Source organism: Lycium ferocissimum, chromosome 3 (assembly GCF_029784015.1).
Source record: "Lycium ferocissimum isolate CSIRO_LF1 chromosome 3, AGI_CSIRO_Lferr_CH_V1, whole genome shotgun sequence".
NCBI lineage: Eukaryota > Viridiplantae > Streptophyta > Magnoliopsida > Solanales > Solanaceae > Lycium > Lycium ferocissimum.
Window position 1 is genome coordinate 52010585 of NC_081344.1, and position 13258 is coordinate 52023842.

The 13258-nt window shown below is 40.9% G+C and overlaps 1 pseudogene; it reads right to left on the reverse strand.

The window, feature by feature from the left end:
- Nucleotides 1-5366: 5366 nt before the first annotated feature.
- Nucleotides 5367-6672, reverse strand: LOC132051132 (uncharacterized; annotated as a pseudogene).
- Between the last annotated feature and the right edge of the window lie 6586 nt (nucleotides 6673-13258).

The following is a 13258-nucleotide window of genomic DNA, read 5'->3' on the forward strand; positions in this document are numbered from 1 at the left end:
AATGATATTAACATAAGCACATATGACATAAATCAATCATAAAATGTATCTTAGATCAAGAGCGGATTTTCCCAAATACACATTATGTCACAACTTAACAAGCTCTAGGACATGCCATAAAAGAAAAAGGGTAAGCCTTACATACCGCGCCGCCTTGCTAGCTACACTTGTTCATCTCAACTTGCTTATCTACATTCAAAAGACCCATATAATCATTAGATTCATCGACTTGTGCTTGCCTTAACTTTTCATACAAGTCCACTTATAAGCTACCGAAATTTCAAAGATTTCTCCGTAATTACGACATCCCCCGAGATTCTCACTCGGCTAATTTATATCAACAACAATCCGAATTCAACCCGGCCAAACTATCATCAATAATGCCAATTTTCAACCCAAAGTACATTCTAATATTCTCAATCTTTTCTTACAATTCCATTAGATTCCATTCAATTCATACAACTTTCAAACAATTCAATCAATATACCGCTCCATACATCAACAATATTATTTTCATTATAGAATCTCCAACGACATCAACTAGAACATCAAATGAAATTAATTCATCATAGCTTACCAAGCAACACCAATTTCGGCCACAACCATGGTACATAGATTTTCATGAATTTCCATTTATTTCTATACATTATGATGACAATCAACTTACTAAATAAAACTTCCTCACCATTCCTTCATAATTCATCAACACACACCCGCCATATATGCCATGTATAACTCACGGCCACTTCTATGTTTTTCCCACTTCCATGAATTTCATTAGTTTCAACACATTACAACAACAACAATAAAATGCAACACAACATACACACACATGCACGGCCATCTCTACTACTCCACACATAACACCATATTTTCATAAACTCCATTCATTCTATATACCACAACATGTATAAATACCTATAAAACATATTGAGAAGGATAGGACCTTACCTTTTTCTCTCAACTTCTCTTCTCGCTAGAAGCGGTTATAGCACCAACGGAGGGTTTTCTTGTTCCAACGACTAGCTCATGTTAACGAGGACCTCCCAATTGATATAAAAGATCAAGAAACAATTTTTCCCACACCATCATAGGGCTGGTTCGCCACCCCTCCTAGCCGAACCCCTTTTTTTTTTTTTCTCCTTTCCTTTCTTGCTTTCTTTCTTTCTTTCTCTTAATTAGAAAAGATGACATCTTATGTATATATATATATATCAACCAAGCATGTGAGGGGCACACGCCCTCTCTAGAATTTTCCTTTTCTTGCTCTTTCTTTTTTTTTTTTTTTTCTTTTTCTAGAATTTTCTCTTATTTGTTTTTCTTCCAAAAGATGACTTGCTCTAGAATTTTTGTAAAATTACCGTTTGTCCCTCGTCTTTCCACAAAATTACCAAAATGTCATTTTTCAAATTTTTCATTTTTGCCCTCGCCTTTCTCAATATTCCCACACTAATAATATTTTCCAACGACTTTCGCATTACAACGAAACCGAAAAATGACCTTGCCTTAAACTTTCCGCCATTGCCTTGGAATAACCCGACGTACGAAATGCGGGATATAACAACAACAAACTTATCAATTACCACAACAAAATTACCTGGCGGCCGCCCATGCTTACTGCCCACCACAAAACAACCCATCACAAATCCATCCACCACCAAACTACCAAAATCAACCACTACCGAACTACCAAAAATAAGCACCACCACAACCAAAGATACAATGCTCCACGTCCTGCTTTCGAGAGAAAGCCAGAAAGAGAATCCACAACATTGCTTGAGTCAAGGGCTCGACACTTTGAAAGGCTACATGTCAAAGGTTTAATCCAGAAAGTCCCTCCAAAGCCGGCTCAGCCTGGGAATAGGTTTTTCAAGGCCGATCAAACCTGTGCCTATCACTCAGGGGGAAATGGGCACAACATAGAAGATTGCATAAATCTCAAGCATAAGATCCAAGATCTAATTGACAAGCGAGAGATCATTCTGGAAATCACAACTCCCAATGTAAACACAAACCCATTGCCTAACTGTGGAAACAACGAAATCCACATGATTGAAAAGAAGACTGGGAAGCTTGCAGGGCATTGGTCCTAAGAATAGTTAAGTACATTGAACAAACAGCGGCTTCCCTCACACTCCAGGATCGTCCCAATTTCAGGTCCTGATCCCGGCACTAGAAATTCCAAAGGCTATACCAAGGTTCAGAACCTTAGCCCTAGCACCGATGGTGGCTCAGGTGGCACAACAGATAGTGCCTGCTCCCAAAGAATCTGTCACTGTGCAATCAGCTATGGCCAAAGGCATGACTCGCTCAGAAATATGTTACACCCCTAAAGAACTAGCCCAAAATGCTACAAGAAAGGAAAACACCCAGAAGAGGGCAATAACTGAAAGAGAAGTCGAAGATTTCTGGTGGTGTATGTAGCCAAAGGATTATTCAATTATTGAGCATCTAAAGAAAACACCAAAGACAAATATCGGTGTTAGCACTACTGGCCAGCTCGCCATCACACAGGAAAGCTCTCATGAAAGTGTTAGATGATACACACGTGCCAGTAGGTACAAGCAGTGAGGATCTAGCGGGGTTAGTGTCACGACCCAACCGGAGGGCCACGACGGGCACCCGGTACTATCCCACCCGGGCACCTCTTAACATACTTTCACATCATATCTAGGTGACTCACATAGTTAAATCATGCTTTTCACTCATCATCATTCTAATCTCATTGAGCAACAACATATCTATATCGTCATTAACAACTATGCCCATATAAATGTACACAAGCCGACAAGGCTATCAAAACAATATCCCAAAATATAGGCCGACAAGGCCGAACATATCTAACCATATACACATATCTACGAGCCTCTAAGACGAATACGTCATATCATAACATATAAAGGGACAGGACCCCGCCGTGCCCATGAATATGTACACAAAAGAATCTATACCAAAAGCTGTAGCTCCGAATGAAGTGGAGCTCCGCTATGTAGTCCCTGAATGAAGCAGCTATGGGTCAAGTCTATCTCCCTGGCCACCTGCGGGCATGACGCAGCGTCCACAACAAAAGGACGTCAGTACGAAGAATGTACTGAGTATGTAAAGCATAATCAATATCAATATGAAAGCATAATAGACAACATATGAAATAACATAGGATGGGAGATAATAGCATTAGCGTCATAGCACTTACTTGCCTTCCATAGGGACATTACATTTCCATTGTGTATTCGTGTACATACATCCATATCCGTACTCATTTACCTTTCGTATCCATTTTTGTATTCATATTCATATTTCCTTTCATACTTACGTTCATATCATATACATTGCATATACATAGCCTTTACTTGGCATTTACATATACTTAACATATTCGTACTCATATTGATGTCATATACATAGCATTTATATAGCATACCCGACCACGAAGGTTCGGTGTTTCACATATCTGGCCCTACGAAGGCTCAGTGTCATACATACCCAGGCCCTACCAAGGCTCGGTGTTATCCGTACCCAACCGCGGCGCGTGCGTCGTCATATATATATATACATATTCACTATATTCTACCCGCCATATAAGCTCGGGGTTTCATAATAGCCACACATGGGCACATATACATATAAGCTCATAATTATCTTTAGCCTTTTTACTATCGTCATTCATTACATTCTATCCTTAGAGGATTACTCATCGTATAAGAAACTTAGTACAATAGTATCATTTGAGCATCATAATCTTAGTAGCTTCTAAGATAGGATCATTGGAGAATATCGTAGACTCGTAGAAGGATAAACATTTGGCCGAAGAACCATGCCTTATGAAAGAAGGGTTAGCCTTACATACCTTTCCGTTCAACTATTCTATTGCTTGCACATGCTCCTTCAATGCTCACCTTTCTACCTTCATTAAAGTGCATACTAACATTAGAGAATTTATAGCTTAGCATTCATGACTAAAGCTAGGGAAAATTGGACAGCATCTCCTTTATTTATACAACTTCCCTCATATCACATATCAACTCCCAAACATCATTAATATCATATCACAATGTCATACGATAGCCTTTAATCACTTACATTATTCTTAGTTCTCAATTCATCCCCAATCATCCATATTCATGGTCATATCACATGATTACGTTCATTCATATACAATGTCCATTCCATGTTCTCAACATCATTTATAACATGATTATAATCGTAATGTATCAAGAATCGTAACTCAACCCAAACATTTACTCAAAAGTGACACTACTTCCACATTCATGACCCATTTCCTATTTCCTTATGTAATCCAAGTGTTTCAACTTTCAAATACTTCAAACAACAAGGAAATATCATAAAACTTACCTTATATGGTGTAGGATTGAACCTTGGGTGCAAATACCTCACTTGAGCAAAACCCTAGTTTTTTCCTTCACTTGGATTTCTTGCTTTGGATGAACTTTAATGGGTTTCTTATACTTGATTCACTTGGTTTGATGAATTTGAACACTAATTTCTCTTGAAAACTTGTGGGAGAAATGTGGAGAGATGTTTTAGAGAGAAGGGGAGTGAAGAGGAAATGAAATGAAATGAAACTTGGATCCTTATTAAATAACACATTCAGTCCCGACGTAACATACGACCAACATACGGTCCGTATATTTTTCATCGGCGTATGTCCGGACCGTATGTTTGGTCCAAAGAGGTGTGCCATTCTGGCTGAACCTACGGCTGGACATACGGTCCGTGAATTTTATACGGCAAGTATGTTTGGCCGTATAATGTCCAAAGGATTCCGAACTTGTTCTCGTCGACTCATTTGATCTCCAATCCTTATGGAACCTTCTTGGCACTTGTCTAACACCTCAATACCAATCTAAGGGACGTTATAACTCTTCTCCAAAATATCTTTAAGTCACCATTAACTCGTTACTCATAAATTCTTTCCGATACTTATCGTAAGCCTTGCCTTCTCTTGGCAATCTTTCTCGTCTAACATCGAATGTCTTTGAAATCTTACTTAAGGTCATCAAATGCTATTTCTTACTTATCGAAACACCATATACTTCGTACTCATCGCTAGTCTATTCATTGTGCATCAACGAAAAAAATTTTGAGGTGTAACATTCTCCCCCCCTTAAGAACATTCGTCCTCGAATGTTGGGCACTCGGGAATTCTACGAAAATTTCGCCAGAGTTTCCCCTATAATATGGCACTACCATCCTGTCACAACAACCCATAATAACAATGCCTCACAGGGCCACAACATAATAGCAATAGAATTTGGCCACACACGACCCAAATGCATAAAAAGGAAAACATACATACCTTATGATCTTGACGTCTCATCTTGGCCCTCTTCCGGGGGATAAAATAAGTGCGGATATTTGGATTTCATGATTTCTTCCACTTCCCATGTCATCTCTTCTCGATTATTATTTCTCCACAAAACTTTAACTGAGGCCACTTCTTTGTTTCTAAGCCTCCGTACTTGCCTATCTAATATGGCAATGGGTATTTCTTCATAAGTTAACTTTTCTGTCACTAGAACATCATTTACTGGGACGATCCTAGTAGGATCTCCAACACATTTACGAAGCATCGAGACATGGAAAAGCTGATGAACCGACTCCAAATCGGAGGTAGATCTAATTCGTAAGCCACTTTGCCTACCTTGCGCACAATTTCATAAGGCCCAATGTACCGGGGACTTAGCTTCCCCTTTTTGCCAAATCTCATAACGCCCTTCATTGGTGACACTTTCAAGAATACCCAATCTTTAACTTGAAACTCTAAGTCCCTTTAGCGATTATCTGCATAGGACTTTTGATGACTTTGGGCTGCCAACAACCGATCTTGTATGAGCTTAACTTTCTCTATGGCTTGCTGGACCAAGTCTGGCCCTATCAATTTAGCCTCTCCTGTTTCAAACCACCCAATTGGGGATCTACATTTTCGCCCATATAAAGCTTCATACGGTGCCATTTGGATGCTAGAATGATAACTATTATTGTAAGCAAACTCAATGAGTGGTAAGTGATCATCCCAATTACCTCCAAAATCTAACATACATGCCCGTAACATATCCTCAAGAGTCTGAATGGTACGTTCGGCTTGTCCATCGATCTTTGGATGAAATGCCGTGCTAAGGCTCACGAGTCCCTAAACCCTCTTGGAAGGACTTCCGAAATTAGCCGTAAAACCGAGTTCCTCAGCTCGTTCGAGATAATAGATACCGGAACACCATGAAGTCGCACTATCTCTTTAACATAGAGCTTTGCATAATCTTCCACATACGTCGTTCGATGGTAAGAAATGAGCTGACTTCGTGAGTCTATTCACAATCTCCGATATGGAATCATACTTACGTCGAGAACGTGGTAAGCCTATAATGAAGTCCATGTTAATCACTTCCCATTTCCAAGTTGAAATTTCTATAGCTTGCAACAATCCGCCCCTGGCTTTTGGTGCTCGATTTTCACTTGTTGACAATTGGGACATTGAGCTACAAATTCTGCTATATCTTTCTTCATCCCATTCCACCAATACATAGATTTAAGATCATTATACATTTTCGTTGCTCCGGGGTGGATAGAATAACGGGAACAATGAGCTTCTCTCAATATTTGGTGGCGTAAACCTGCCACATTAGGAACACATAATCTTCCTCGACATCGGAGAACTCCGTCTACTGTAATCTCAAATGATGACTCCTCTTTCTGAGGGAGCGTATCTCTGTAATGCTTTAGCATGGATCTTCGTATTGTCGCTCTTTCACTTCCACTACTAGCGACGAGACTGCTGAATTTTGAATGGTAGTTCCCCTACTACCTGAGTCCACTACTCGAACTCCTAGGCTAGCTAACTGCTGGAGCTCACGAGTCATTTCTCTTTTCTCTGGTTGTACATCACACACAAACTTCCCATGAACTGCGGCTAAGAGCATCGGCCACAACATTTGCCTTTCCGGGTGATATAGAATGTCAACATCATAATCTTTTAGCAATTCCAACCATCGTCGTTGCCGCAAATTCAACTCTTTACGCGAAGATATATCGAAGGCTTTTATGATCTATGTAAACATCTACATGAACACCATATAAATAATGTCTCCATATCTTTAATGCATGAATCACTGTGACCAATTCTAAGATCATGAGTTGGATAATTCTTTTCATGTTTTCGTAATTGCCTTGAAGCATATGCAATCACTTGCCATGTTGCATCAATACACGATCTAGCCCAATGCCTGAAGTATCGCAATAAACAACATAACCTTCCAATCCCTCTGGAAGTGTTAGGACTGGTGCAAAAGTCAATCTATCTTTTAGCTCTTGGAAGCTACGTTCACAAGCATCTGTCCATTGAAACTTAGCTGATTTCTGGGTCAACTTTGTGAGTGGTGCAGATATAGAAGAGAAACCTTCAACAAATCTCCTGTAATAACCTGCTAAGCCCAGAAAGCTACGAACCTCCGTAGGAGTTGTGGGCCTTGGCCAAGTCTTCACGGCCTCAATCTTTTGGCTATCTACCCGAATACCATCGGCCGAAACAATGTGCCCCAGAAATGTCACTGAGTTCAACCAAAACTCACACTTAGAAAATTTTGCAAACAACTCTCGAGTTTGAAGAACTCTAAGAACGATACGCAAATGATCCGCATGTTCTACCTCGAATCTAGAATACACCAAGATGTCATCGATGAATACAATCACAAATAAATCTAGGAAGGGCCTAAACACATCGTTCATCAAATCCATAAACACTGCCGGTGCATTAGTTAGTCCAAATGACATCACCCGGAACTCAAAATGGCCATATCTTGTTCTAAAGGCTGTCTTAGGGATATCTTTCTCCCTAACTCTCACTTGATGATACCGGATCTCAAATCTATCTTGGAAAACCATTTGGCACCTTGTAATTGATCAAATAAATCATCAATCCTCGGAAGAGGATACTTATTCTTAATCGTCACCTTATTCAATTGCCGATAGTCAATGCACATTCTCAAGAGCCATCTTTCTTTTGGACAAACAATACGGGCGCTCCCCGGGGATGAACTAGGCCTAATAAAGCCTTTCTCAAGCAAGTCTTTCAATTGCTCCTTCAACTCTTTCAATTATGGGAGCCATTCTATAAGGAGGAATAGATATAGGCTTAGTGTCCGGCAACACATCGATAGCAAAATCAATCTCCCGCTCGGGAGGAAGGCACAAGCTCTTCCGGAATACATCCGGGAAATTCATTCACTACGGAACTAACGAAGAGAGTCGGCGGTTCGGCTTTCTACATCTTGAACCCGTACTAGATGATAAATGCAACCTTTTGTGATCATTTTCCTTGCCTTTAGATAGGAAATAAACCTACCCTTTGGTGACGCCGTATTTCCTTTCCATTCTAAAACTGGTTCTCCCGAAAATTGGAAACGAACCATTTTCATTCTACAATCGACATTGGCGTAGCAAGAAGCCAACCAATCCATGCCCATAATAACATCAAAATCCACCATTTTTAACTCATGCAAATCAATCATAGTACGACGATCACAAATCACAATTACACAATTTCTATATACTCGGCTAGCTATTACTGATTCACCAACGGGTGTGGACACCTCAAAAGGTTTAATCGACTCCGGTTTGATTCTAAACCGACCCGCAATATACGGAGTAACATATGACAATGTGGAGCCAGGATCTATCAAAGCATATACATCATGAGAAAATACCGATAATATACTGTGACAACATCGGGGAGAGATGACTCAAGATCTTGGCGTCCGGCCAAAGCATAAATACGGTCGAGGACCGCTAGAATCGGGGACTCTCCCTCTCCTCTCTACCATGGCCGGCGGCGCATGTGAACCTGGCCCCATAGGGCGTATAGATGATGAAGATCCGGCTATCGACCCCGAAGGGCGGGTCCCTACCTACGCCATCAACGAGGGGGCAATCACGCATAATATGGCACCGGTCGACCACATGAATAGCAAACCTCTAAACCCAATCTGCACTGGCTCCAATGTAACTTCCCACACTGAAAACATCGTGGTACGGGTGGCCTCGCCTGACCCGAACTGCCTCTAAACTGAGATCCTGAAAAGCTCTGGCTCGGCCCGGGATGAGTAGGTCTATCAAATCTGCGGCCGAAAATCGTGGAGGCGCACTAGTCATAGAATAGCACGAATGCCTCGAAAAATGCGTGCCCTACCCCCTATTCACTCATCGGGCCCGAAGATCTAGCCTCTTGCTATGCCTACTATCATGCTCGCGCTTCACTTCTTTATTGTTGTTGCAAACTTTCTTCTAAATTTTGAGCATGGGCTTGAATGCGTGAAATATCCATGTTGTCCTGAAGGGACGCGGTCAAGCATCTATCCATCAAATGTGGCCCTAGGCCTTTCACAAACCGGTGCACTCGATCGCCCATATCCGCTACCATGGCCGAAGCATACCTAGCCAAGGAATTGAAGCGGAGACTATACTCTAGAGCACTCATGCTCCCTTGTCTCAAATTTAAGAACTTATCGGCTCTAGCTCGCCGAACTTCCGGAGGCAAATAATGTCGAAGAAATGCATCTACAAATTCTTGCCATACCAGGAGAGGTGCATTGGCTCCCCGTGAAGCCATCCAAACCGTGTACCAATGGACCGCGACATCCCTCAATCTATAGGACGCTAACTCCACCGATTCGGTGTCCGAAGCATGTATCAATCGAAGCGTCCTCAGCATACCATCAATAAATTTTGAGGGTCCTCATCCGGCTTTGATACAAAGATTTTCGGAGGGTTCAAACTAATAAATCACGGGCCCTTGCACTAACGACCCTATCACCTTGCCCCCGCACTTTGCCGGCCGAGTCCGGGTAGCAACCAATTGAGTAAGCAAATGAATGGCCTCTTTCACATCTTGGCACGAAGCACCGGTGGAGGAACCGGAGGTGCTAGGGCGGGCGAGGCTCCCTCACGCTCCTCTAATATAGGCACGAATGGGAGGACGAGATTGAGCCGCACTCGGGACTCACTTTCCTCTACTACGGTGGCGGCGCTCTTTCGGCCCGGCTTTTTTGCCACCGTCTTGCCCATTTGGGCTGTCGTAGCCTTTCTCTTTACGAGTTTTTACGAAATACACAACACATGGTTAAGAAACAAGAAGTTCTTACATCATAGCTCTATCGCACGATTCCTATGAAGAAAGAAGGTCATTCATTCCTAAAATGTCCGCAGCTTCTTGTTTATACGTATGGCGCGCAACACACCCATAATCAAAACTCTACTAGACACGGCTCGTAGACACACGCTAGGACTGAACTGCTTTGATACCACTTTTGTCACGACCCAACCGGAGGGCCGCGACGGGCACCCGGTGCTATCCCACCCGGCACCTCTTAGCATACTTATACATCACATCTAGGTGAGCCATATAGTAAAGTCATGCATTTCATTCATCATCATTCTAATCTCATTGGGCAACAACACATCTATATCGTCATTAACAACTATGCCCATATAAATGTACACAAGCCGACAAGGCTATCAAAATAATATCCCAAAATATAGGCCGACAAGGCCAAACATATCTAACCATATACACATGTCTACGAGCCTCTAAGAAGAATACGTCATATCATAACATATAGGCGGGACAGGACCCCGCCGTGCCCATGAATATGTACACAAAAGAATCTATACCAAAAGTTATAGTTCTGAATGAAGTGGAGCTCCGCTATGTAGTCCCCGAATAAATCTAGCTATGGATCAAGTCTATCTCCCCACAGCCACCACTGCGGCATAACGCAGCGTCCACAAACAAAAGGACGTCAGTACGAAGAATGTACTGAGTATGTAAAGCATGATCAATATCAATATGAAAGCATAATAGATAGCATATGAAATAACATAAGATGGGAGATAATAGTATCATCGTCATAGCACTTACTTGCTTTCCATAGAGACATTCCATTTCTATTGTATATTCGTGTACATACATCCATATCCGTACTCGTTTACCTTTCGTATCCATTTGCATATTCGTATTCATATTTCCTTTCATACTCATTTCATCTCGTATACATTATATACATAGCCTTTACATAACATTTACATATACATAGCATATTCGTACTCGTATTGATGTCATATACATAGCATTTATATAGCATACCCGACCACGAAGGTTCGGTGTTTCACATACCTGGCCCTACCAAGGCTCAGTGTCATACATACACAGCCTACCAAGGCTCGGTGTTATCCGCCCCAAGGGTGCGTGCGCGCGTAATATATATATATATATATATATATATATATATATTCGGCCATATAAGCTCGGGGTTCATATAGCCACACACGGGCACACATACATATAAGCTCATAAGCATCTTTAGCCTTTTTACTATCGACATTCATTACATTCTATCCTTAAGGATTACTCGTCGTATAAGGAACTTAGTACAATAGTATCATATCGAGAATCATAAGCTTAGTAGCTTTTAGAGATAGGATCATTGAGGAATATCATGGGCTCATAGAAGAACAAATATTTGGCCAAAGAACCATGCCTTATGAAAGAAGGGTTAGCCTTACATACCTTTCCATTCAACTATTCTATTGCTTGCACGTGCTTCTTCAATGCTCACGTTTCTACCTTCATTAAAGTGCATACTAACATTAGAGAATTTATAGCTTAGCATTCATGACTAAAGCTAGGGAAAATTGGACAGCATCTCCTTTATTTATACAACTTCCCTCATATCACATATCAACTCCCAAACATCATTAATATCATATCACAACGTCATACGATAGCCTTTAATCACTTACATTATTCTTACTTCTCAATTCATTCCCAATCATCCATATTCATGGTCATATCACATGATTACGTTCATTCATATACAATGTCATTCCATGTTCTCAACATCATTTATAACATGATTATAATCGTAATGTATCAAGAATCATAACTCAACCCAAACATTTACTCAAAAGTGACACTACTTCCACATTCATGACCCATTTCCTATTTCCTTATGTAATCCAAGTGTTTCAACTTTCAAATACTTTAAACAACAAGGAAACGTCATAAAACTTACCTTAGATGGTGTAGGATTGAACCTCGGGTGCAAATACCTCACTTGAGCAAAACCCTAGTTTTTCCTTCACTTGGATTTCTTGCTTTGGATGAACTTTAATGGGTTTCTTATACTTGATTCACTTGGTTTGATGAAGTTGAACACTAATTTCTCTTGAAAACTTGTGGGAGAAATGTGGAGAGATGTTTTAGAGAGAAGGGGAGTGAAAAGGAAATGAAATGAAATGAAACTTGGATCCTTATTAAATAACACATTTCAGCCCCGACCAGAACATACGGACCAACATACGGTCCGCATATTTTTCACTGGCCGTATGTCTGGACCGTATGTTTGGTCCAGTAAGGTGTGCCATTAAGGGCTGAACCTACGGCTGGACATACGGTCCGTGAATTTTATACGGCCAATATGTGCTCCAATAGGCCGTATAATGTCCGGTGATTAGAACTTGTTCTTGTCGACTCGTTTGATCTCCAATCCTCATGGAACCTTCTTGGCACTTGTCTAGATCCTCAATACCAATCTAAAGGATGTTATAACTCTTCTCCAAGACATCTTTAAGTCATCATTAACTCGTTACTCATAAATTCTTTCCGATACTTATCGTAAGCCTTTCCTTCTCTTGGCAATGGATGGCTAAAATGGATAGTCTCTCTTAATTCTGTGGTCTAAATGGATGCTTAAAAGCTCTCATCTTTTTGCCTGAAACAACGAGAATCAAGAGGAGCAAGAGCGAACAAAAATACTTTGAGTGAATTCACTCCGAAGTTGTTATAATTGAACACTAGAATTGTGAACTATCGATTCAAAAACTCTCATGAGATCTCGTTGGCATACTACCAAATGAAAAAGTCGACGAGCAAGTTAAAATTAATTCAAACTCGTTCCTATTTATTAACCCTTCTTTCTACTTCAACATCAACTTCGTTAGCTAACTAGTGATCCTCGCCCATCTTTGGTACTTTGTTAGGAGGATTATGTTGGACCTATGCAATCTCATTACAACGTTCTTTTTTTTATAGAGATTTCTAGTGAAAACTTCAATCTTGAAGCATGGGAGCTTCTTAAGATGTGCATGAACAACGGCAGGCACGACTTGTCGTCGAGACTCGCCCCGAATGCGGGATTCGATGACTTGTCCATAAAGCTCACGATGTGGATTCGAACCCGCCGTTTTCTCC